The sequence below is a fragment of the Marmota marmota genome, unplaced genomic scaffold, assembly GCF_001458135.2.
Source record: "Marmota marmota marmota unplaced genomic scaffold, marMar, whole genome shotgun sequence".
Lineage (NCBI taxonomy): Eukaryota > Metazoa > Chordata > Mammalia > Rodentia > Sciuridae > Marmota > Marmota marmota.
In genome coordinates this window covers 32,077,496-32,103,289 of record NW_026000229.1, presented here as the reverse complement: position 1 = coordinate 32,103,289, position 25,794 = coordinate 32,077,496, and the positions used below count along the sequence as shown (strand labels likewise).

Below are 25,794 nucleotides of genomic sequence, written 5' to 3'. Positions count from 1 at the left end.
TCTGTACCATTGGTCTACAAGTCTGTTTTGATGCCAATAGCATGCTGTATTTGTTACTATTGCTCTGTAGTATAGTTTAAGGTCTGGTATAGTGATGTCACCTGCTTCACTCATCTTGCTAAGGATTGCTTTAGCTATTATGGATCTCTTATTTTTCCAGATGAATTTCATGACTTATTTTTCTATTTCTATGAGTAATGTCATTGGGATTTTTATTGGAATTGCATTAACTCTGTTTAGTGCTTTTGGTAGTATCGTCATTTTGACAATATTAATTCTGCCTATCCAAGAACAAGGGAGATCTTTCCAAATTCTAAGATCTTCTTTAATTTCTTTCTTTAGCATTCTGTATTTTTCATTGTAGCAGTCTTTCACTCTTTCTTTAAGTTGATTCCCAAGTATTTTTTTTTGAGGATATTGTAAATGGGGTAGTTTTCTTCTTTTCAGAAGATTTGTCACTGAGATATAGAAAGGCCTTTGATTTGTGAGTGTTGGTTTTATATCCTGCTACTTTGCTGAATTCATTTATTAGTTCTAGAAGTTTTCTGGTGGAATTTTTGGGTCTTCTAGGTATAGAATCATATTGTCAACAAATAGTGCTAATTTGGGTTCTTCTTTTCCTATCCATATCCCTTTAATTTCTTTCATCTGTCTAATTGCTCTGGTCAGTGTTTCAAGAACTATGTTAAATAGAAATGGTGAAAGAGAACATCCCTGTCTGGATGGAGTTGGAAAATATAATGCTAAGAGAAGATAGCCAATCCCAAAATACAAATGCAGAATGTTTTCTCTGATTTAAGAATGCTGATTCATAATGGGGTTGGGGTGTGTGTGTTGGGGGGTGAATTAGAAGAACTCTAGATAGAGCAAAGGGGTGGGAAGGGAAGGGAGGAGGCATGGGGTTAGAAATGATGGTGGAATGAGATGGACATCATTACCCTAAGTACATGTATGAAGACACGAATGGTGTGACTCTACTTTGTGTACAACCGGAGATATGAAAAATTGTGCCCTATATGTATAATATGAATTGTAATGCATTCTGCTGTCATACATAACAAATTAGAATTTTAAAAAAAAGAAATAGCATACAACAGTGACACAGCCACATTCATGCTTATAGCAGCTCAACTCACAATAGCCAAGCTTTGGAAACAATCTTGGTGTCCTTCAATAAATGAATGGATAAAGAAAATTTGGTATATATACACAATTGAATATTACTCAACCATAAAGAAGAATGAAATTATGGCATTTTCTGGTAAATGGATGGAATTGGAGAATATCATGCTAAGTGAAATAAGCCAATCCCAACAAACCAAAGGCCAAATGTGCTCTATGATTTGTGGATACTAACCCAAAACAAGGGAGGTTGGGGAGGGGAATAATAGAAAGAGACTGGACTAGATAAAGGAAAATGAAGGGAAGGGAGGCAGTACATGAATAGGAAACACAGTAGAATTTTTGGTAATAAGTTTCCTTGCCTTGTACTTATACACATGACCAGGGTAACTCCACGTCATGTACGACCACAAGAGTTGGAACCTAATAGAATAAGCTATACTTTTTATATGTATATTCTGCCAAAATATACTCTACTGTCATGTATGACTAAGAATTAAAAAAGGAAAGAAAGAAAGACTGAGGGTTTGGTTAAACTGTACCTGGGTTCTTGCCTCTGCTTATTCCCTATGTCTAAGAAAGTCACTTAACATTGTCTTTGGGCCATCTATGAAGAAAGAGGAGCTGAAATACAATCCCTGAAACTTTTTCCACAACTGTCATTTTGTCCAGGTTGTGGCTCTGCTTAAGAGGGCTGAGGTGACTGGAAGTTCACCCACCAGAGAATATAGCACAAGATAATGAGAGAAAAGCTATATAACTTTAAATAAAAATCAAATAAAGCCAATTCAAATTTAGAAGCAGAATAATTATAGTGAAATTCTATGGTGACATAGTAAGAATTGAATAGAAGATTTGCTAATCTCTTTCTCTATTTTTATAAAAAGAGTTTTAAAAGCACATCGTCTCATCTAGGAATAGTGCCAGAATTCTGTCTCAAGCAAATTTCTATATTTTTTTCCATACAACATTTTAAAAAGAAATTAATGTTGTCAGAGCCCTACCTACCTCTAGTAGTACCGGTACTTGTACAGTGATGACAACCTTTAGTCCTTGCATGGATTTTGTGATTCCAGTGAAATCTATTTCTTAAAGTAAAGCCAATTTACCTTGGAATGTCAGGAACAGCTTTAGAGCAACTGGTAAAATTAAAACTTAAATTAAAACCCAAAGCCAACATACCTGATACTGCTTCCAACAAATGGACCCTATTTGCAGCCAGTGTTGAAAATTAAATGAAGCAGGCTCTTCTGACAGAAAGTAACTGTGCCCCTCCCCAAACAGCAATTGAGAATATCGATCTGAATTTCTGGTCCTTTCAGACTACAGCACTTGCTTTGATGACCTGCTGGGCATCTATTAATGATGGTACAGGCACTGGAAAGCGAGAACTAACTAGACTTGCTTAAAAATCTATGGGCGACAAAAATGTCCAAAGTATCATTGCTTTGTCTGTGTTTTCTCCTACAAACTTGGTGAGAATCTGCCCCTTCTCCTGAAAGAGCAAATGCAACCAAGTCTCATAAACTAGAAAGGAGATGAGGAGTCTCATTTCTGACCTCTCATTCTTTTCATCATGCCTTTGTCCCTTTACCAAATCTATATTTGGAAAACCAGTGGTTACACATCCCTTGGATTTATGTGCAAGAAGTCTGATCTACACTCCTAGTAATCATTAATATTTAGCATGAATGAGCTTGGTGTGTTATTCCCAGAAATTCAGCCAGGTTTCTATGGTAGAAATAATAAGTCTATAGGAGATCCTTTGGGAAAGGAGAATTTCTGAGGTCTTTCTGTCCTGCTGCATAAATGTACATCTCTTCTGTTTCCTGGTAATCTTGTGCTTTGCCCCCTTTCTTTCATTAAATTTTTTTCTTACAGTTAATAATAATTTTTCTAATGATAATAATTTCAAACTTTGCATCCTAAACAACACTCCCAGCACACATATTTAGGAGCAAGTCTGAAAAATATGTGTATTTATCTATATGTTTGCCATTTGTTCATTTGCTCTTCCTTTACTTCATTTAGCAAATGTTTATTGTGCACCATGAGCTACAGAACCAGAATGCCTGGGTTTAAATTGAGCCCCCATTGGTTTCTAGCAGTGACCTTGGAAAAATTTCTAAAATCCCCATTCCTCTCCTCCATCTGTATAATTGAGACATTAATACTTCATCATAGGGATGGTGTGAGGATTTAGTGACTTAACTATCTAAAAACTCTTAGAGCCTCATGACAGGCACAAATACTATGTATGCTGGCCCTCACTACTGTTACTACTGCTACTACACAAGGGATGGGACAATGAGAACCCCAAAATTCATAAGAGAACCCCAGCCACGATGACTTAAAAGTAACATAATGAAATGTACAAGTGGGGACTAAATTTCTATTTAATTAGAATCAGAGTGGGGATGCAAAGTTGGAGTTGGGTAAGTAGTCAAAACGCATTAAGATTCTGATATATGTTAGGGACTTTCCCAGTATTTAAGTAATCTCATTACATTTCAAAACAACTTATGACAAAAGTATAATGTATCAATAAGAGAAGAGAATTTCTGATTTTTAAAATAATGTGTTCATGATAGCCAGCTAGTAATTGCTGAATGACTTAAGTATTCAAATGCAGACCTCTGGAGTGTACACACACACACACACACTCACACACACACACACACTCACACACACACACACACACACACACACACTGTTTTTCTCCTGCTACACCATACCACTAGTAACTAATTCATGGGAAAACTGTTCAGAGGAGGTAACGTTGCAGCACTGTCTTGAAGGAAGAATGAGAGTTATACAGTAGAGAGTGGAAAAAGGTGCTAGTGGTAGAGGAAACAAAAGTATTACAGAAATTAGCCACCTTTGGAAAGCTGGCCTTTTTCCTGCTAGAGCTGCCCTGTAGATCTGCCCTTTAAGGATGTGGTTTAGGAGGGGTGGCAAGAAAGACCAGGGCATCAAATGGCAGAATCCATGCAGCTCCTTTCTCCCCAGCTTTCCCAGAGTAGATCTCCATGCAGCATTTCTCTCTGCTTTCCTCTCCATGGTGTAAATGTGGAGTGGCTCAGCCATAGTCATTTATCTAAGCCTGCTTCTCCCACACAGAAAGGAATCATATTCATTAGGAGCAATACTGCCAGGCATATTGATAACAACTTTCTTCTGCAAAGCTGAAGGCACTTTTTGTGGATTTGATTTTATTTCCTCATCAGAGGATGTTATTTGAGATTTTGCAGGTGCAGGCTTCCATCTCTGTGAGGCAGAGGTGCTTTTGTTTGTTTGTTCACCCTTCACGACTCTACAGGGCATGTTGGTGCATCTGGTTAAGCCCAGAGAAGAGACATTCATAGGATCAGGCCCCACCACCATGTCAGGTGCCAAGATGTTTTGAATATAAAGACAGGGGAATATTATCCAGGGGTTCTGCTGCTCAAAAGGCTTTTGTCTGATTGTTTTAAAATGTGAATGCTATTTTCCTAGACAATATTGTGTGAGGCTATAGTATAAATACAGTGCTACAATGAATTTTAACTGCATTTAAACAGGCATCACTACCACCAAAATATGCAGGAAAGAAAGTGGAATTGAGATCATTATAAAAAAATATGGATCTGGAGATAAGACCTAATATAAAAACAGATTTTGGTAACTGCTTGGAGTAAATTGAAATTTGGTCTCAATGCTAATGTTGTCAAATATATTGAAGAATAAAATACTGGCTTAATCTTGGTTATTGCTACATGGAGACAAACTCCTCATCCATGGAAGATGAAATAACCTTTGACGGTGTCATGCTATTATTGTGTAGTACACAACAATACAGCAATAACACAACCAAAACAACAACAAATTAACCAAAAGGGGTGTATTGCTGAGAATGATTTTATGCCTGCCTCAGAGCAATTTCGTAATTGCAAAAATCAACGTGCCACAGAGTATTTTAATTTTTCAACATCCCTAGGAAAAAAATGTGTGTGTGTGTGTGTATGGGGTCATGTAAGTATATTTTCATTATGTCCCTTAATCAAAAATCACTTCTAATTTAACTCATCTTGATTTAAAACATCATGCAATTTCATAGGATGCATATCTAAAACAATATCTGGAGATTGGTAGGCTTTTAATAGTAGATTTTTATTGTAAAATCTGCTCTGGACTTCTAAACTCTGGCAGTCACTATAACCTGAGGCAGAAACTCAGCAAAGGTTTGCTCTATAACTTTCATTGCCTACACCCCAACAGAATCAAGGCCATCCATTTTGTTGGATGGATATTACAGGGCACCCTGACTCCTTTTTACATACCTAGCCCAACTTTCAAACTGAGTCTTGTGTGCCCCGTGAGTATCTGATCTCTCTTGCATGTATCCTCATCCTTCTAAGAAAATGTTCTTTACAGTCATTTCATGTATTTATTTTTTATCCGTCCCTAATGGTTCAACTCAAATGTCAAAATTTTGGGAAGAATACCATGATTTCTAAGTAGGGTATGGTTTTTTAAAAATTTCTTTCTTTCTTTATAGAAAGATAGGTGTTAATATTACTTCTGCTACATTAATTATTAACTCTAAAGTTCTGAAGTTTAACATAGCACTATGATAAGCACTTAAGCACAGTACTTCATTTTGTGATGCTTTGTTTTCCATGTTAATAATAATTATAAGAAATATTAAATATATGTTCTATAATATGAAAAATTTTGTGTATAATATCTCATTTAATCTACTAAATGACGCTGTTGGGTGGTTATTATTACTCTTCCTACTTCATCTAAGAAGGAATCCTCACAGAGAGCATAATAATTATCCAACATCAAGCAGCGGGATTAAGACCTTGTCCTTAACCAGTAAGCTAGACTGTCCCTCACAGTCATGCCTCCTTTTCCTTGTCACTTACTACTTTCTATTTTGTTGTGTAATTACTTTTGTCCTAAATTGCTACCCTCGTTATTCCTTGAGGACTAAATTTATGTTTGCTTCTTTCTGGCATTCTAAACATGACTCAACTCGGTGCCTCACACAAAAGCCAGGGTGTTCCAAAATGATTGGGTGAAGGACTCAAAAATTTAGATCCTTTCATATATTCTTTTATAGCTCTGACATGAGAAGATTTCTTGAGAGAGGAAAAGTACTATGTTTAACTGTCATCCAAATAAAAGGGAAAATATAGCTTTGACCAAAAGAAATGATGTGTTCTAAAAGAATAAAATTAAAACAGGATTTTAAAATCTGTTATCCAGGAGAACTGGAAATAAATAAGAACTGTCCTCTGATCAAAGGAATAAATGCCTCTGAATTTTCACAGTTATTGCATAATAAATACAAACGAGGAAATCTACTCCCCACTGAAAGTAAAGAGATGGTGTTGACTTAAAAAAATTAATGAAATACTGACCAATGTGATATTTCATAATTAACACAAAATGAGTAACATTTTCTTTTCACATTTACCTTTTATATATATTTAATTTATAGTACACCAAGCAAATGGATAATTGACTGATTTCAATCTAGGTGTTTGTCATTGAATTCACAGAGCTCCAATATTGAAGTAGGAGAAGGTGTGAAAGATAACATGTCTTATCTGAAGACTAATAACCTTTTTATCTGTAACAAGCAGTCTTATCTTTACTACCCTGCCTTAGAAACTCAAGTGAGTGGCAGCCCTAAACACATATTGCACTTTCAACCTTCACATACTGAGACCTGCTCAGAGGGATATTCTAAGAGTGGACTATATAGTTTAGGCTTCTGAGGCAGCAGGTAGACATGAGAGAAGCTCACCTTGTAAAGGTGAAGAACCTTTTATTTTGGATCACTTGTCTCAGTATTCCTAATTCTACTTCCAATAGTGATTGTATGTTAAAGAGAGACAGTAACTTCTTTCAGCTACCTCCTGTTCATGGGATTAAAATGGTGGGCAGAAAGGCTTTAAATAAGTTGTCAGTTTTTTAATTATATTATTGAGGATCTAATAGTATTCAATTAGATTGAGGATCTAATTGAATAGTGAACCCTGAAAATCTTTCTGAATATCAAGAGTACTCTCATATATTGGATATGTTGTGCTATAAAGACCTAGTCATCTAAGAAGGTTTATTCTGCTAGCTTTCTGCCACACTAAATTAGCATCATATAGACACAATCACACTGATAGATAGGATTTAATGTAAAGGTTGTTAAATGTATATTATTGAAATATATCTATATGAATCTTTATGAATGGTTATTTGAGTTGACATAGATGTCATGAGAGGTACTATTAGGGTCTTGATTTGCTGCTTCATTTTTTTTTTTTTTACTGGCACTTTTTGTGTATGTGTGTGTTTGTGTGTGTGTGTTTGTGTGTGTATACTACCACTTTCATTCACATTGTTCATAATGAAATCTTCATGATTAACCTTTTCAGGCTACCCCAAAGGCCTCACAAAAGACACAGAGGTTTATGATGGTGAATTATGCTGAAGTATTATGTGCTCTATCTTGTAATGGAAGCTTTAGCTTTTCTATAGACCTGCTTCCCTTTGAGAAGTCCCCTAACTTTTATGACCGAGTTCAAAGGTTTCCTAGAGCCAACTAAATGAACATCAGATTCTTTTTCCTGGCAGTGATGGTAGATCATGATTTTTCTTCCTTTCCACATACTATTCCCACTGAGAATGTATCATATTGTAGCCATTTGTTACCTTCTCTCTGAAGAATTCTCTGATTGGTCCAGCAGAATCAATCTCTTCATATTCTAACTTTCAATAACATGATTTTTTTCTCTCTTGTATAGTCCTTACCATATTATTTAAAATTTTATCACATATCTGATTTTTATAGTTTAAGAACAAATTAGTTGATGCCAGGGAATGTGTTAACCCATTTTGTCCCATTATCCCAGATGTGCAGTACCTATAAAAACTTACTTAATGATAATAATACTGATAATATATAGGAGCTCTACATTATGATCTCCAACTTATTTTAAGGCACCTGTGTTAGGTTCATTGAAAAATTCACAGACTTGGAAACATGGAGCTCAATGGTGATCTCGTCTTTGAGTCCCTCACAGCGACTAGGAAAATCTCTTAAAATAGTAGAGAAAAAAACAGTTGGGAAAGAATGAATGAATTTTCCTCTACTTAAAGACAACAATGAAGTCAAATTCGTTTGTATCATTAGTTTAAAATATTCAGTAGGGTTGTCAAGACTGCTGCATATAAAATCTTTTCCTTTTTTTTTTTGAGGGCATTAACTTAGAGACAAGGAGTATATAGACAATTATGAAGCATTTATCTTAAGATAATTGGTTGGAAAGAGTTTCAAGACTTTGAAAATGATTTCACAAGAAATCAGATTGAAAATGTTATTTAGTTCTTTTTTTCTGCGTGGGATTCTAAAGTGATCTCCACTGATAAGGACTAATTTGTCCCCAGCCCCACCCATGCCGTGTATTGTTTCTAAGGTAACAGTCTCTGTCTTGGCATTATTCCATGGCATTTGATGTGTTGCTATTTCTCTCAATAACTCGGTTTTAAGGCGTAACCTTGTGGCAATGTAAGAATAAAAGGATGGATAAACACATGCTCCTTCCCCATGGACTGTCAAAATGGCTTTCAGCAGAGAAGTGGAGTGATCATGGCTGTAGTGATTCAAGGGTTTACTTTTCCCACAACATATTTTAATAAATTCAACCATACCAGCCCATCTTTACATGCTTATCATAATGGCATTCAATAAAATGTTTTCTAAATTATTTGAGGCAGATAGATATTGTTGGAAGTGGTGTGGTTCTATAAAAAAATATGACATGAATGTGAGAGTTCAGAAATGGGAGTAGAACAATAATTAAGATTTTATGGTGGTGGCAGAGCTTTTGCCAATATCCAATATTGTAGCTTCTCAACCTTGGAGAAAAAAAAATACTACTGTGCCTCTCTGAGCCCTTATCTTATTTCCTGAAAGAGCCTAGAATATCCTGAATCTTTTTCATGGGTCTCTATTTTACTTTGAACAACACACAGCAGAATGCATCATTTGTAAAATGGGTTGGCTCCAATCCTAGTTGGGTATAACACACTTTTCCCCTCCATATAATTTACAGCTTCTTCTTGCAAAAATTTATCATACCAGTTGCAGGGAAAAAAAGGTTGACCAGTATCCTTAGGTGCCTGTTTTTAGAGGAGGGATTTTCATTGCAGTGTGTAAGGTAATGTTTTATGAATTTCTTTATGGAGAGAATAAAATATGAGAAATGTCTACTCAAGTAGTACCCAATTTTCGGCTGTCTGATATTCTGCCATCTCATCCACTCATAAATTACTTGAACAAAGTGAACAAAGAAATAATAGGATATCATGAAAGCTGGCAGGCCTATAGAATTAAGTAATCAAATCTCATATTATGAAGATGAGAAAACTAAAATCCAAATGGATTAATTGATTTTTCTCAATATCATATAATCATTAAGTGGCAAAACAAGGACTCCCAACTCCTGATCCAGTTCTTCCTCAAGTATACCACTAAATCCATATATGGAGCAAGATTCAGTTTTGAGTTCCCTGTTACTCAACTTATGCAGAATAAACTCAGTTGTTTTAAACTCTACCCTGACTTCCATTAAGGCAACCTCTTCTATCATTAGATAATTTTGAGTACTGTAAACTGCTTTCTAATATTCTTAACATTCTCAAAGCTGATCCCACCCCCCGTTGGTCCTGGTTCTTCCCCCCACACCTCACATCAGCTCCTTCTTTCATATCGCCGTACTTTAGCTATTCAAAGACAACTGAGATCTCCTTGTCCCCACATCTCATGCTGTCTCCTAATTTTTCCACCACCCACCCCTGGTAAGCATTGTAAGCATTTTCAGTTCTTTGAGTCCTTTTCATGAAGAAAATAGTTTGTTAAAAATTGCCACAAGTTGTTTGCTTCATTTATATTTTCCCCTTGTTTTAAATTTTCCATTTTGTGTTTAATTTTTATGTATTATAACCAATGGTTCCCATGACTCAGTAGATTTCCTCTCCCTCATCCCTCTCTGATCATCTTGAGGTTGAAATTTAAGATTAGTTACGTGTTATTTGAGAAGGAAAGACAACTTGGGATTTGCTACTGAACCAGAATATGTCCTTTTCCTTGAAAGTTTCCCATCAGTGTCTCTCCCTTCAGGCAGCAGGGTGAGGGGCAGCAGCGGAGTGGTGCCCACAGTGACACAGGCACACAGTGGTTATGGTTAGAAGTGGCTGCTTGCCATGCTGCACAGAGGAGACATGTGTGGTCAGCAGAAGGCCTTGCAGTCTACGCTGTGTCTCCATTGCTGGCAGCATAAGGGCAAGAAGAAAATATAAATATGATATTGTGAGTTTATTTAGCACCCGTAAGCTGTGTCCAGCCCTCGTGAGGAGAATCATTCAAAGGGTTTGTGAATTTTTCCAATGAATTTATCAGGTATTTGTATTTTTTTTTAAAGCAACTTTGGAAAAGATTTAAGTGGTCAGAAAGGAATACTTGGGTTTGCAATTAAAATGGCGATGCTTTAGTTTTCCTACATGGGGCACCAAACTGTTACCTTGCACACCCAAGCGCTGCAGTCTCAGACTTCATTCTCTTCCAGAGCCTAACTTGATGTTTGAGTTGAAAGGAGAAAGAGTGAGAGGGGGAGGGGACTATAAAGGGCAGAAGAATAGGAGTAATGAATGATCAGTCCCAAACTGAATTGTGAATCAGTTAAGTACAGATAAGAAGACTATGATTCTAAAGTGTTGAAACAAAAATTAAATTAAGAAGAAAACAGTAGATAGCAATGATAAACTCTATCTCCTCTCAGATTTCCTATTGGAGCTGTTGTTCTCCTTCTGTTCATAGATACAAAGTAGAAGCTTATTTAGTTTGCATCTGATGTTATGCCTAAGAAAGATTTTCAGGAATCAAAGATCAAAGGTGGAGAAGATCATTCTGATAAAATAATTGGCAGGAAAAGGCTGTGTGTGTGACTAAGAAAGACTTTCAGAAATGTCTTTACCATTGCAGTTTTTTTAGAGTCAGATGTCTGCTCTGACTCCTTCGTTTTGCTCTATCCTGTAACCCTAACCCTTTCCATTCACTTTACCTCTCAGGGCTATGCTTACACTTTATGTGGCTTTTAAACCACCTCTGAGAAGGAAAAAAAAAAGAACTCAGTACCCTTGACTGCCGAGTTGAGTTAGAGAACTGCTTTCTTAAATCTAGCAGTCTTTCCTCATGATTTACATTGCAGATCTAAGTGTATCATCAGACCTTCACACTAGGAGGGCATGTAAATTAGAAGGCCATGTCTTCCCAGTGCAAAGATTATAATTACAAAAACAATTTTAGGGGCAACATTTTACTATTTTAAATTGCTTTTTCTAGTCTCTGTTTACAGCATTTCTAAGCATGACATTTTGTTCTGGACACCACGGCATACAAAAGGAAAACCTTAGAATTTGGGAACATCAAATGGGGATCATCCAGGGGAAACACAGGGCTGACTTGCCACCCTGCAGGCCTGGAGCACTGGGTTGTACTTACTGCTCAGGCCTCCTCCTTTCAGTCTTTCTCTCTCAATTTCCTTTTTTTCCCCCTCTCCCCATCATGTTCATATTTTAATTGTTCATTTGAGAGACACAGACAGAGAACAGGAAAAGTTGGCAAGAGAGAAAATAAGCCTAAATCCTTTTGGGAGACTCATCCTTAAATTAGAAAGAACTACAAATGTCACTAAGTATCTACTAGGTTTCTGGATTTAGCTCTAGATAAATAAAGTGAGGCCTCTCCTCCCTCTAGAGAAGAACAGAACTTAACAGTCTAAGAGATGATAAGAGTTATCTCAGGATAATTCATGTCATGCCTCACATGACAAATAGGAACACAGGTGAGAGAATGATTCATACTGAGGAAATATCAGGAAATTTTGAGCTTAGATTTGAACCATCAGTTTGCCATGCTGTAAAAAGATGAAGAGGGAGGAGAAGGAAGAGAAATTTAGAAAAGAACTATGTAGACAGAGAAAGGTAGAGGGATTTTTTTTTTCTTTTTGGTATTAAGAATCGAACCCTGGGACACTTAACCACAGAGCCACATCCCAAGACCACCCCCGCCCCCCGCCACCTTTTTTTTTTTTTTTAATTTGAGACAGGGTCTCACTAAGTTGCTGAGGCTAGCTTTGAACTTGTGATCCTTCTGACAGCCTCCTGAGCCTCTGAGATTACAGGTGTGTGCCACCATGCCTAGCAGATTTTTTTTAAGAGTGTATCAAACAAGGAATTAAAAAAAAAAAAGTGTACCATACATAGGCTGTGAAAGCTGGACCTTCATCCCTCTCAATTCATGAAAAACTGAACAAAATTTCCTATTAAAATTTGAGTCCAGCTGTATGGGTAAAATGTCCATTTTTCAGGACATTATTCTGTCTGTCATACTGGGCCACATCTCCATACTCTGCTACCTACCCTCATCCACTCCTCCCAAAGACCCAGAGTGCATTAGTGGAGCCAATACCCAGAACTCGGTGTCCAATGCTCATTTTTTGACCACTCCAGACCATTTTACTGTGTTCCTTGCATGAACAAAATCAGAGCCAAACTCGATTGATTATAGCCTTGTAGGTTAATAGAAATATGGACTATCCCAAATGAGCAAATAATCTTTAAATCCTTTCTGTTTGGATTGAGAACAGGTTTTAATGCCTCAAATGGGGCTGTGCATGACATTTTGGTAGAGTACTCCAAAATAAAGCAAAGCAATAACTAAAACCCCCAAACAAACAAAAATCCAAGAGAACTACATAAACCAGTCTCCAGCAGAGCCTGAGGACTGCTTGATTTGAATACATAACCTCACCATCTACTGTGCCAGCACTGCAACATCAGAGACGCCAACCTTCCTACCCTGTCAGCAATGCCCTTGCTTATCTCCCAGCAAACAAGGTGATTTTGGTGGGGAATCCTCTTTATTGTCATCCTTCCTAGGATAGCATAACCAAGTTTGGTCAGGAAGAGCTAAAGCTGTTCTTATTGTAAGAACAAGTGCATATCATAACAAAGTTTGCTAATAAATTTCAAATTTACTGTATATACTTAAAACCCATTTAGGAAAATTCTTTATTTCCATAGACTTATAACATTTTTAGATGATCATTTTTCCAGAACCCCACAATTTATATGAAGCCAAAGCTCTGAGATTTTCCCTGAAGGCAGTTGGTACTATTCTCTAAACTCTTCATCTGCCTGCCCAGAGAATATGTGCCTACTAAATGTGAATGGAAACCTTCACAGGAATAAAGTGATTTTTGTGGTCCTCTATGGATAGAAGCTACTTTCCAGAGGGACAGATCACTGTGATCCATGGAAGACCAGCTATGTATCCCACCATAAGCACCATTTATCACTTGGCCTTTCTTGTTCAGAATCAACCTTCTTCCCTTCCCTCCCATCTTCTCTCTCTTGTTTTCTTTCCCCTTTCCCCTCACCTCCTCTTATATGTAATTTTGTATAACAATGAGGGTCTCCTTCCTTTACCATGCAATTTCTCTTCTCTCTTTCCCTCGCCCCTCTCATCCCTGTTTAATGGTGATCTTCTTCTCATGCTCTTCCTCCCGATTCTGTTCTTAGTTGCTCTCCTTATATCAAAGATGACATTTGGCATTTGTTTTTTAGGGATTGGCTAGCTTCACTTAGCATAATCTGCTCTAGTGCCATCCATTTCCCTGCAAATTCCATGATTTTGTCATTTTTTAGTGCAGAGTAATACTCCATTGTGTATAAATGCCAGGATAGGAAAGGCAGCAGAATACAACATACACTAGTATGGCAGTATGTAAAAAAGTGGATGTGTAACTGATGTGAATCTGCAATATGTATATGGGGTAAAAATGGGAGTTCATAATCTGCTTGAATCAAATGTATGAAATATGATATGCCAAGAGCTTTGTAATGTTTTGAACAACTAATAGTAAAAATAATTTAAAAAATATAAATAAATGAATAAATAAAAGAATCAACCTTCTTCAGCATCTTAGGTGCCTCTCCTGCCAAGTTCATTGTCACAGACATTTTTAAGTTTAGCCACTTCCTGTAGTTGCTTCCTAGTGATGATCCCCTCCTAAGGGTGGGAGCTTCTCATGGTCTATTGGAGAAGAAGTAAGGAATGAACTGGGTGATAGGAAATACAACTCCTACCCCTTTATCCTGCAAAAGCCTCCTGAGTCATCTGGCAAAAGGCTCATCTCTATGTGTTCAACTTTTCCGGTTTCTGAACTGAATAGGAGACCACCTGGCTGTCATTTGTTTCATGAGGCTGAAGTGGTAATATGCTAATAAGGCTCTTTCAGCCCCATGTGGGTGGAGATCTGGACTTCATCAGTCTCAAAGCTTTGTGTAGCCAATGAGTCAGGTCTCTGATTTGGGCATCATGGCCATAGCTATTTCACATACAAGAATATTCACCTACCCTAGGAAATTGCTTTCATTTTTTAAATATAAATTTAGGGCATTCATCTCTGGAGTATAGAGCCCTAATCCTTTGGTACTTACCTTAATTGTGAACTGTGGGATATTTAGGGAATCAAGGTACCAAAAAGTAGACATGGTACTTCACCCTCACACTGAGAACTGCATCAGTCCTTCCTGACTCTGACTCTTCTGGGTCTGCTGTGAGATCTCTTATGGAATTTATCATGCCAGTTTCCTAATCTGTCATAAAGATTTCATAAAGGATGTTGAGGATTAAGTGACTTGGTACATGGAGAACTTTTAAAACAATTCCTTCTCGGACTATACCCAAAAGACCTAAAACGAGCATACTACAGGGACATAGCTACATCAATGTTCATAGCAGCACAATTCACAATAGCTAGATTATGGAACCAACCTAGATGCCCATCAACAGATGAATGGATTTTTAAAAATGTGGCATTTATACACAATGGAATATTACTCAGCATTAAAAAAAATAACAAAATCATGGCATTTTCAGGGAAATGGATGGCACTAGAGCAAATTATGCTAAGTGAAGTCAGCCAATCCCTAAAAAACAAATGCCAAATGTCTTCTCTGTTATAAGGGAGGTGACTCAAAACAGAGTAGGAAGGAAGAGCATGAGAAGAAGATTACCACGAAACAGGGAAAAGAGGAGTGAGGGAAAGGGAGGGAGAAGGGGAAATGCACGGAAGATGGAAGGAAACCCTCATGGGTTCACAAAATACATATACGATGGTGTGAGGGGGAAGGAAAGGGAAAAAAAGAGAGAGAGAGAGAGAGAGAGAGAGAGAGAGAGAGATAAGTGTCACAGTAGAATGGGTAGAGAATAGTGATGGGAGGGGAGGGGAGGGGAGGAGGGATAGGGAGGGCAGCAGAATACAACTGACTCTAGCATTGCTGTATGTATACACATAAATGTATAACCAATGTGATCCTGCAATCTGTACACGTGGAAAAATGAGAATTCATACCTTATTTGAATCAAATGTAAGATATGTCAAGATCATTGTATTTTCTTGAGCAACTAATAAAAAAAGATTTATAAGAATAAATAAATAAATAAATAAATGTTTCCACCATCAAGAATGATTAAAAAAAAAATCCTGGCACTGGCACACAATGGGGAATTGATTTTTTCCTAGAGTTTGGAACATGTGGGGAGACAGGGAAGAAATTCCTGTTTTCTGTGCTCTCTGGATGTCAAGCAAAATGACCAGAAAGACTTAATGATCTGAGACAGAGACACTACCTAATCAGAAGACGTATATGACACTCTAAGTACAGAAAAGTATTTTTTAAAATTCAAATACCAAGTTTGTACCAACTAAAACAATCTCTCCAGGATTAATACCTACTAATTTTATTGACAGAGTGATTTTTTTAAAAAAGAGAAACAAAATGGAAAATAAATGGCAGTCATATTTCTACCAGGTTACAATGGATTTGTTTTTCATTCATTCTCAGCATTAGTTGTATGACGAAGTTACAAGGAATAGTGTGAAGCAGTACAGTTTTGAGGTGGAGAGCTGAGGGAGAAGGATAAAAATCTCTGAATAATATTCTAATGTGGCCAACTAAAGTGTTAGTGGATCATATTCACCTCCACAAACAATTCTTACTGTAAAAATTTGCCCCAAAGGAGATTTCAGAAATTCTATATGTTTGGCTTAGTTCTTTAGGCTGACAGTTTTCTTTTTTTTTCCTAAACTTATAAACAAGGACATAAATTTTCCAAAATGTTCATTTTGCCTGTAAAATTATGTGACAGGGCTAGCCATATCAGGCAACTACATCCTGCTCATCAGTGAAAGGATTCTGAAACTTAATGAATCCTTAAGTCCACTAATGGTGTCTGGTTGTTACTGATGCTATTATCCCAGATTGCTTCTGACAGTTGTGTTCATATCAGAATGCCAGCATTCTTCAGTCTCCCCCAGTACATGTTGAGCTTGCTCAGCAGACCCAAATAGGTTGGACTGAGAAACTTTCATTGACGGGACTATTCAGATCTGAGCTATCCAAGGTATTAGCATCAGCCACAGGGAGATTATTTGCATTTCACTAAAAGTAAGCAGAATTTGAAATACAGTTCCTCAATAACACTAGACACACTTGAAGTCCACTATCGCTACAAGTGATCAGTGTCTATTATATTGGACCACATAGATTGAGTCTACTATTATTAAAGGATGGCATTACATGGTACTATAAGTGTTAGGTGAGAAATTGATCAGGTTCTGAGAGAACAAGTGTATCCTCTTTTAAGAAAACTCAACCTATAAAAGTACAGATTTACAAAAGGAAAACTAAAGAGGAGTTTATTAGTCTCATATGGCAATTCAGACAATATTTCTGTATAACTGTCACCGCTGACTTTTACTTGTTTAAGGATCCCACATGATAGAGAGTAGTCAGAAAATAAAATATACAGAAAAGAAAATAAAACAAACTGTAGGTTTATAATAAAGCACTACAACATAGGAAGCCATGCAAGTGGAAAATTTTATTGGAGGGGATTGTGGATGTTTGAAGTATATATTGAAGTTTTGGACCAGCCAACGTGGACTTGGTCCAACTTTGTCTCTTAGCTAACAGTGGCCCCCATGAACCAAAGGTGGGCAAAGTCACTCCCCAGGATTGCTGTGAGGATTCATATGCATAGTAGCCCATAGTAGGTGGTTGGTAACTATCTGACTTTTTCTCACCTTCTTTCTTCCTCCTTATCTTCTCCTCCAGTTTTTCTGTGCATCTTCCTTTATTGCACCCCAGGACCCTGATGCCTACCAGTTCCACCCTCAACATTCTGTTTTAGGATCTAGTGGAGAGATATACCCTCTCTTTTTGTATCATAGCCCCCTGCCCAGTCACCTCTTCAAATTACATCATGGTTTCTTTCAGTCAGAAAGTCCACATTCCCTTAATAAGAGACATCAGCAGTGGGAAGCTTATATCCTCGGAAAGACCACCAATGGAGATATTTTAGGCAGCTTTTTATTAGTCTTGTAATGCTGTTTTTTTTTCAAAACAGGGAAAATAACATTAGAGAAGAAATCAGGAGATGTGGATATACCTCAGTGCTGACAGTGGCTTCTACAAATCTTATTCCTCGTTGATCCCAGCTCCTCATCTATAAAATGGAAAGGTTAGACTCTGAAGTCTTTTATGCCCTCTTCAGTTAAGACTTCTATAAGAGCTAGTGTCTCCCCACCAGCTTGGCAAGTGAGGACAGGCTTGGGCCACCTGTCCCTGCTGTCTCCCAGTGCCCTTGCTCAGTGCCAGTCACTTAGTTGATGCCTGGTGTGCACATAAGTGACCAGCAAGTGGAGGCCAGCTCACCTCCCTGCATGTGCATCTGTACTACCCTTCTCTGGTCACTCCCTCCCTGCACTCTGCGACCCCTCCCACCCTACCCTTTCTGGCATCACTGCTGCTGTTCCTGTTCCTTTCAGAAAGTGCCCGCAGCTCTACTGCGTTATTCTACCATTTTGATTTCTCTGTAAAGCTGGGACTGGAAAACAAACTGTACTGTGTAATTATCCTTGCAACGCTCTCCACGAAGACTTCCAATTTAATAGAATTGTCAGGATTTAAAAACATTAAAACAAAAATGAGCTTGTTAGAGTAAATTAGGCTTCATAAATGTGTTCCCCTTTTATTACAAAACATTGATTTCTGTGGTCACCTTCTCTAAATTATCGAAAGCTGAGTGGACTGCCTTAATTGGCATGGAAAAGTGTTGGCTGCCAAATGCTATGGAAGCTGGGGGGTGGGAGAGGGTGTAGGGAGGAGAAAAGGACAAAGCCCAGCTGGTGACAGTCACATGGAGATCAGCCTGGGGAAGCAGACCCCAGGCACCTTCCTTGGTGCAGCTCTGTTACATGACAAGCCCATCTGGGAAAGGAGGGGACACATGGAACTCTAAGGGTGCAACATAAAATATAGAGCCTCATGGTTCCACAGTAAGAGTGGGGCATTCTTGTTTCCTAGTCAGGGGACTCTTTGCTAATCATACCAGAGCTTGGCCTAAGACGGCAGAACTGCCCTGGCTCTAAGTTATGCCCTACAGCATGGTGACTTTACTCTGTGAGCTCTCAGTGTCCCTGTGACATATTTAGGGATGACTGCTGACTCCACAGCCCAAGAGCACTTGTATGGACTTACCAACCCCAAAGAAATCTGCTCTAGGCTCTGGGCTTCTTGGAAATCATAGTAATCAGTGAGAGAAAGCAGAGTGCCTTCTCTGGAGCCTCCTAACCACCAGTTTGGATAGGAGAGCAATGGCTGCGGCCAGCCATAATGAAGCCCCCACAGTCACTGGTAGAGGGAGGTGGGGAGGAGACAGCTGCAAGCCTCTGTGCATTGCTGCCAATGCTGGATTATTTTCTTGTTACTGGTGGACTGGCTGATTGAGAGGCTGAGGTTCTTGAATTAGGGCCAGTAGGAGTTTCCAGAGGTAACAACCTCATGCTGTTCATTTGCTCTTGGGGGAAAAATGTGGGCTCTCCCAGGCCCATAACAAAATCCCAATGACTGCTGAACCAGTATAACTTCTTCAGCAAATGCCTTAAACTTCTGACTTCATTAGCAAACCTTCTGAACATAACTCTCTTTTATACCTAAATCATGTTGAATTAGGAAGGTCTCAGAGGAAGGGGACCAGAGGAAGGGAGATGGGGGAGGAAAAGAAGAAGTTCTGAGGAATGAAACTGACCAAATTATATTGTCATATTGTGTGCATGATGAATATGTAACAACAAATTTCATTATGTATAACACACCAATAAAAAGAGTTTTAAGAAAAGACAGAAATGATCTCCAAATAATAATAATGTAATAATAGTAATAATGAGAGTAACTATTAAAAACATTAACTAGGAATCAGTTTAATCATAGAGTGAAATATTTCTCCAAAAACATTACAAACATTGATGACAGAAACTAAACAGGAAATTTAAAAGTAGAAAGACATCTGTGTTCATGGATTGGAAGAATCAATATTGTTAAAATGTCCATATTACCCAAAGCAATCTACAGATTCAGTATAATCCCTACCAGTGGCATTTTTCACAGAACTAGAAGAATCCTAAAATACTGTGGAACCACAAAAAAAAAAAAAAAAAAAAAAAAAAAAAAAACCCTCAAATTTCCAAAGCAATTCTGAACAAAAAGAACAAAGGAGGAGACATTTAACTACCTGAATTCAAAATGCACAGCAAATCTACAGTAATCAAAACAGCATGGTATTGGCATAAAAAAAGATGTAGGCCAGTAGGACAGAATAGAGAGCCTAAAAGGAAACCCACACAACTATAGCCAACTGAGTTTTGACAGAGAAGTTAAGAACATACTGGAAAAGGAATAGTCTTTTCAATCAGTGATGCTGGGAAAATTGAATATCTACATGAAAAAGAATGGAACTAGACCCTGTTATCCTGCACAAAAATCAACTCAAAATGGATTAATGGCCCAAATGGAAGACCTAGTAGGAGATACTAAAGAAAACAGGGAAACACTATAGGATGTTGGAATAAGCAAGGAGTTTGGATACAAAACCAATAAGCACAAGAAACAAGAGCAAAATAGACAAATGAGATTATACAGCAAAGGAAGCAATCAACAGAGTGAAGAGACAGCCTACAGAGTGGAGAAAATATTTCCCAACTCTATCTTTGATGAAAGATTGATATCCAAAATATATAAGCAACTCCAAATACTTAATAGCACAAAATGAAATAGCCAGATTAAAAAATGGACAATAGACTTCATAGACTTTTCTCAAAAGAAGATATACACATGGCAAACAAGCATTTGGAAAAAAATGCTCAACATCACTAATTCTCAGGGAAATGAAAGTCAAAACCACAATGAGATATCACCTTATCCTGGTAGGAATAGCTATTATCAAAAAGACAAACGATAACAAATTCTGGCAAGGATGTGAAGAAAATGGAACCCTAGAGTTGTACACGCTTGTGGGAATGTAAATTAGCACAGCCATATATAGAAAGCAGGAGGGAGGTTCCTCAAAAAAACTAAAAGTAGAACTACCATATGATCCAGCAATCCCATTACTGGTGTATCTCCAAAGGAAATGAAAACAGTGTATTGAAGAGACATCTGCACTCCCATGTTCATTGCAGCACTGTTCACAATAGCCATGAAATGAAAAGAACTTAAGTGTCCATCAGCTGATGAATGGATAAAGAAAACTTTGTAGATGTATATGATAGAATAATATTCAGTCACAAAAGTGAATGAAATCCTGTTATTTGTAACATGGAACTGGAGATCATTATGTTAAGTAAAATAAAGTAGCTGCGGAAAGCCAAGTACCACATGATCCCACTCATTTGAAGAATATAAAAAGAAGTTGAGCATAGAATGGTGGATTCCAGAAACCTGGGAGAGTTGAGTAAAGGACAAGGGTATGGGGAGAGGGTGATCCATAGCTAGCAAGCTGTAACAGCTACCAGCAAGAAGTTCTGGTGTGCTGTTGCACAGTAGGGTGACTCTGACAATAATATGCTGGATTTTTAAAAAGCTAAAAGAAAGGACTTTGACAGTTTTCACATATATAAATAATAAATAGGGAGGACAGATATGTTTAACCTGATTTATTAAATTTGTATATTTATTGAAATATAGTATGAACAATTTATAGTTTTATGTATCATTAAAAATAAATTATAGTATCCATTAAAAATTACAATTAATAATAGCTGGAAATACACAGTATTTACTTACTATGTGTTGGAAATAGTTCTTTGAATTTTGTATGTGTTACCTCAATTTATACCAATGAAAACTTAAGGAGATAGATATTATTATCATTCCTCCTACAGAGGAAGAATTGGAGGCACTGGGGTTACCTTCTCAAGGTCACAGAACTAGTAAGTGGTGAATTCTGGAAATTGAAGACAGGTGATTTGACTTTAGAATCTAGACCCCGTGATACCACATTAAGAACACTTCCCTAAAACTGAACACTTACTATGAATACTTACTACAAGCCTATCACCAAGTAGCCTTTTTGGAAGTCCCTGATTACTTTCTGAGGTACTATCTTAATAACACATGGGATCTCTTGAAAAATGGTGAATAATTTTTATTTGATGATGTTCAGCCATAGAGCATTAAGCTGAGTATGGGCCCCTGAGTGCAGGCAGCACACCCAAACCCTGGCCCTGCTTCCCACAAAACCAAGAATGCTCTGGAGCACAAAGCAAGTAGCAAAGTATTTATAAAAAGAAAGTAGAATGAAGGTTCAGGAGATGGGGCAGTTTCATCACTATGCAAACAAGAACAAGGTGAGGTCTGTGAGAAAGACAGCATACAACCAGAAAGGTGAAGGGCATGTCCACCATAGCAGGAAGCTGACAAAGTTAAGATGTGTACTTCTGGGTCAGGAACTGGTTCAGCAGGGCTTAGCTCTGGAGATGATAGTGCATGTGCATTGTGTTGATCCAAGTATCCCTCATTCACACTTGTCCTGAAACAAAAATATCTTAAGAAGTACTGATTCCTGGGTATGGAACTATTTCATACCTTTGAAGTCACAGGTCATAACCAGCTGTGACTGAATTTGTGAGGAGCAGGATCCCCCTTGTATTATATTGTCACAGCTTCAAGCTGACCATGGCCTACATGACTGTTTGCCTCCTCATCAGTCACCCAAAAGATACCAGAGACCAAAGAAGAGAAAGTCTAAAGGGGATTTTTAGTTCAAATGCGCTAGCTCCAGGGGCCTGCCCAGGTTCAACGTGCGAAAGAAGGAGGGAGCAGTGTAGTTACCGTTATTTATAATGGTGACTGCAAAAATGTGAGATTTTATACAGAGATGTAATTTGTTTTCCATGTAACCAACGGAGGATGCATTCCAGTCCCCTGGAATATGTTGCTTAACACTGAGCAGCGCAGGCAGCCAGCCATCTCTTTCTCCAGGGCCTCCCTCCACGGCCCCTCCCACAGTACCTTCTCTACAGTTCACCTCACACCTTCTTCCTGTCCCCTCTTCTCCTGTCTCCACTGCCCTCTCCTGCTCTTTTTCCTGGACTAGGACACAAAAGATTCCTGCCATCTCAGAGCAGTCTCCCTGTGGTCTGTGTGCTCTGGGCTGCATCTCAATAGGATCCAGGCACATCTGGCTGCACAGTAGGAGTACCACACTCCAAAGTGCAAAAATAAAACCACAAAAGATCAAAAGAAAAGCTTCGTAGGCAAGAAATTACCCTTATCTTTATCTCCACAGAATCCATCAAGTACAAGCATCTAAGAGATGGCAGGCAGTAAGATAACAAAAGAGAAGCCGGAGGAAATTAAAAGCAGCCTCCAATCATTTGCCCTTCAGCTGGCCTGGTAGGGCCTAAAAGGCTCTGAGAGGGTATCCCACAGATAGAACCTTCATTAAGAATGGACCTGAGCAAAAGAGACAACCTGCTGATCATCAGGCCTTAAGATGTCAGCCTTGCTAGCCAAGGTTAAAACGAGAAAGCAGATTTTATTTGTACTTTGCACCTAACTGGGATTGTTTCCTCCTTTGCTTCCCTTATGCATGCTTGCCTCTTCCTGTGGTTTGAGGTTTTGCTTAGTGAAGTGCAGATAATCTTCATCTCCCTGCCCTATTACTGTGCCTGGGGACTCCTGAAGGTGGACAATCCCACTGGAGCCCAGAAACCACCTTCCTGGTGACATTTACAGAGCAGTTTGTTTCCAAATCAGCATCTAGTCTTCTGAGTCACATAATTTATTCCACCTATTTATGATAAACTAGTCCATCAATCCTGAGCAGTATCAAACAGAATCCATTGGCTTTTTTCAAGAGCACATTTAGGAGACGTTAGCTTATGATCTAGGTCAGTTAGGAGCTGATGTTCCTCTTTACAGCAAGAATGTTTTATTCAAACTGGGATAAAACCGCTCCCAAATGATAAAGAGGTTTTGGCCTGAAGGTCAGAATCATGTCACTCTGATCTGTTATTTATATATGTGTTATGTGCCGCAGCTCTTAATCTATTTGTGCCATATGTATTCATATTTTTAATATCTTATTGTTGAAACCAGGCTGTTGTGCTTAGTTGTACAGGGAACAGGGAATGGAGTACTTGTTTCCAGTTGAGCCATTTACATTGTGACTTTTATGGATGGCACCCCGTGGAGTCATGCAGTATAAACCTGCGTGGCCACATGTGGCAGCTCTAGTTATGTCTCACCGACAGGGACTAAAGCAGTAATCTATTCAATAACACGTAGTAAAAAAATTGAGAGGAGAGCCTATCAAAAATACTCTGACAAAGGCAAATAAGTAAAGACAGGAAAATTACACTGACTGCCCTAAGCCCATATCTGAGATATGTACAGAATTCTGGTGGGAACAGAGAAGAGGATTATTAAATCCACTTGAAGGAATCAAGGGAGACTTCAGAGAGGAGATGACATTAGGCCTTGGTCTTGAGGGATGAGTAGATATTTCATAGAGTGGATAAAAAACACCAGGAAGAGGCATTCTAGTGTAAAAAGACACAAGATAATCAAGTGTACAGCTTGCAGAGGCAAGAGATCCCTTAGTGCTAGAAAGCAGTAGGGACAGGGAAGAAGGCAGGACGGGATGATAGGAGAGATGTAGCTAGAGTTGATAGGGTAGGGCTAGATCATAAAGGACCCTTGCTAAACTGCTTAGGAGGCTTAGATAAAATTTTATCAAGAAAGAGATTCAATGCTAACTGCTTAGCAGATTAAGTCACAGTCTGAAGACTGAGAGCCAGTAAGGCTGACTTGCCTGTAGACACCGTGAAGCCATATGCAAGAGCATGGACGCTGGAATGGGAAAGCATGGGTCTTCCCTTGTGGTTATTTAGCCTCTGTGCACCTCAGTTTCATCCCCTCTTAAAGAGGATTAATAATAGCGCCTCCTCCATAGAGTTGGTGTGCCTGACAGGAGATAATCTAAGCTGTAATTCTCTTGCCCCAGTGTCTGATACTTGGCAATTACACAATAACTGTGGGTGGAAATTCTTATACTTCTGTGGCTTCTCTTCCTACCTCTTGCCCTTCCTCCTCCTCCTCTTCAAATTACTGAAAGTTCCACAAAGCCCACTGTCCACATGATTCCTTAGCTTTGCTCTGATTAGGTGAAAATCAACTAGTCTGCTCTGGATGGACAGCAAAACCCAGGTCATTTAGGGATCTACTTGGTATTAGCAGCACTGAAAACAGAAGAAAACCTAGTGAATCTCAGGTATTTTTTTACTTTAACCACCTGTTTTTAAAGCTCTAATGTCTTCTGTATACTCAACTATGGGGCATATGTACAGATTCCTTGTCATTTCTTTTTCATAATTCTATTTTTCTAAACACTAACCCAAACTCAGCTTAAGGTTTTTAAAAGGAATTTCTGGAAGAAAAGCCATCAACCTGGGATTTTTGCCATTGTGACTACTCGCCCTTCTTCTTTACATACATATGCACAAATGCACACACATGTACACACACACATGCAGAGAAAGAGAGATAGAGAGAGGGAGGGAGGGAGGGAGAATGGACTTCTTCATTAAGTAATACTATAATCCCTGTACTTAAGCTGACAGCACAGATATCTCTTTAACATTTTAATTAAATAACGTGAGAGCAAACCTTTCTGCTTTTCTGATGACAGGCCCTGGCTCCTACTCAAAAGTTCCAGTTTAGCTTTGACAAGAAGAGGACACTTCTGAGAGACCAAAGGCCCCCTGTAGCTTAATGCTCTCTTTTTTTCTTCTCATAAGAACATTTGGTGCGAGACTGGAAAATCATGTTTGGGTCCAATGTAAAATAGTAGCAGGACAAGGCTTTTATCAGCCTTTCTGATCTCTTTCCAAAGGAGCACTCAGCATTTCGTCTCTGTTTAGACACCCGGGTTTATAACCCTAAAGCCATCGCTAACGTTACTTCTAGGAAAAGGCACAGCAGTGTCGTGCCAGCTTCCAGCTTCAGCAAGCCCCAAGCAGCTGGCCACACAGTGATTCTGGGAGCAGCTGGGGAAGGAGATGGGGGCAGCTACATCACAGGTGATCTAGAAGCTTTGCATCTCATAGCCACAGAAGCTTTCCATAAACCTCACTTTTAAACACCACTGTTAGAGAAAAAGAGTAGTCTGGCTGCCTCCTTTTTACTGCCCTCATGTACCTATTCCATGCCCTT

At 38.4% G+C, this 25,794-nt stretch overlaps 1 protein-coding gene across 3 annotated transcripts in view; it reads left to right on the top strand.

The window, feature by feature from the left end:
- The window catches only part of Sema6d (semaphorin 6D), a 583,228-nt gene that overhangs the window by 148,744 nt on the left and 408,690 nt on the right, over positions 1-25,794 (top strand). The window contains exon 2 of one of the 3 annotated variants that reach the window (XM_048793842.1): positions 17,648-17,761. The exons of the other annotated variants lie outside the window; for them this stretch is intronic. The gene's annotated coding sequence lies outside the window, so the exon portion shown is untranslated. The remainder of the gene's footprint in view (positions 1-17,647; positions 17,762-25,794) is intronic. 3 annotated transcript variants of the gene reach the window in all.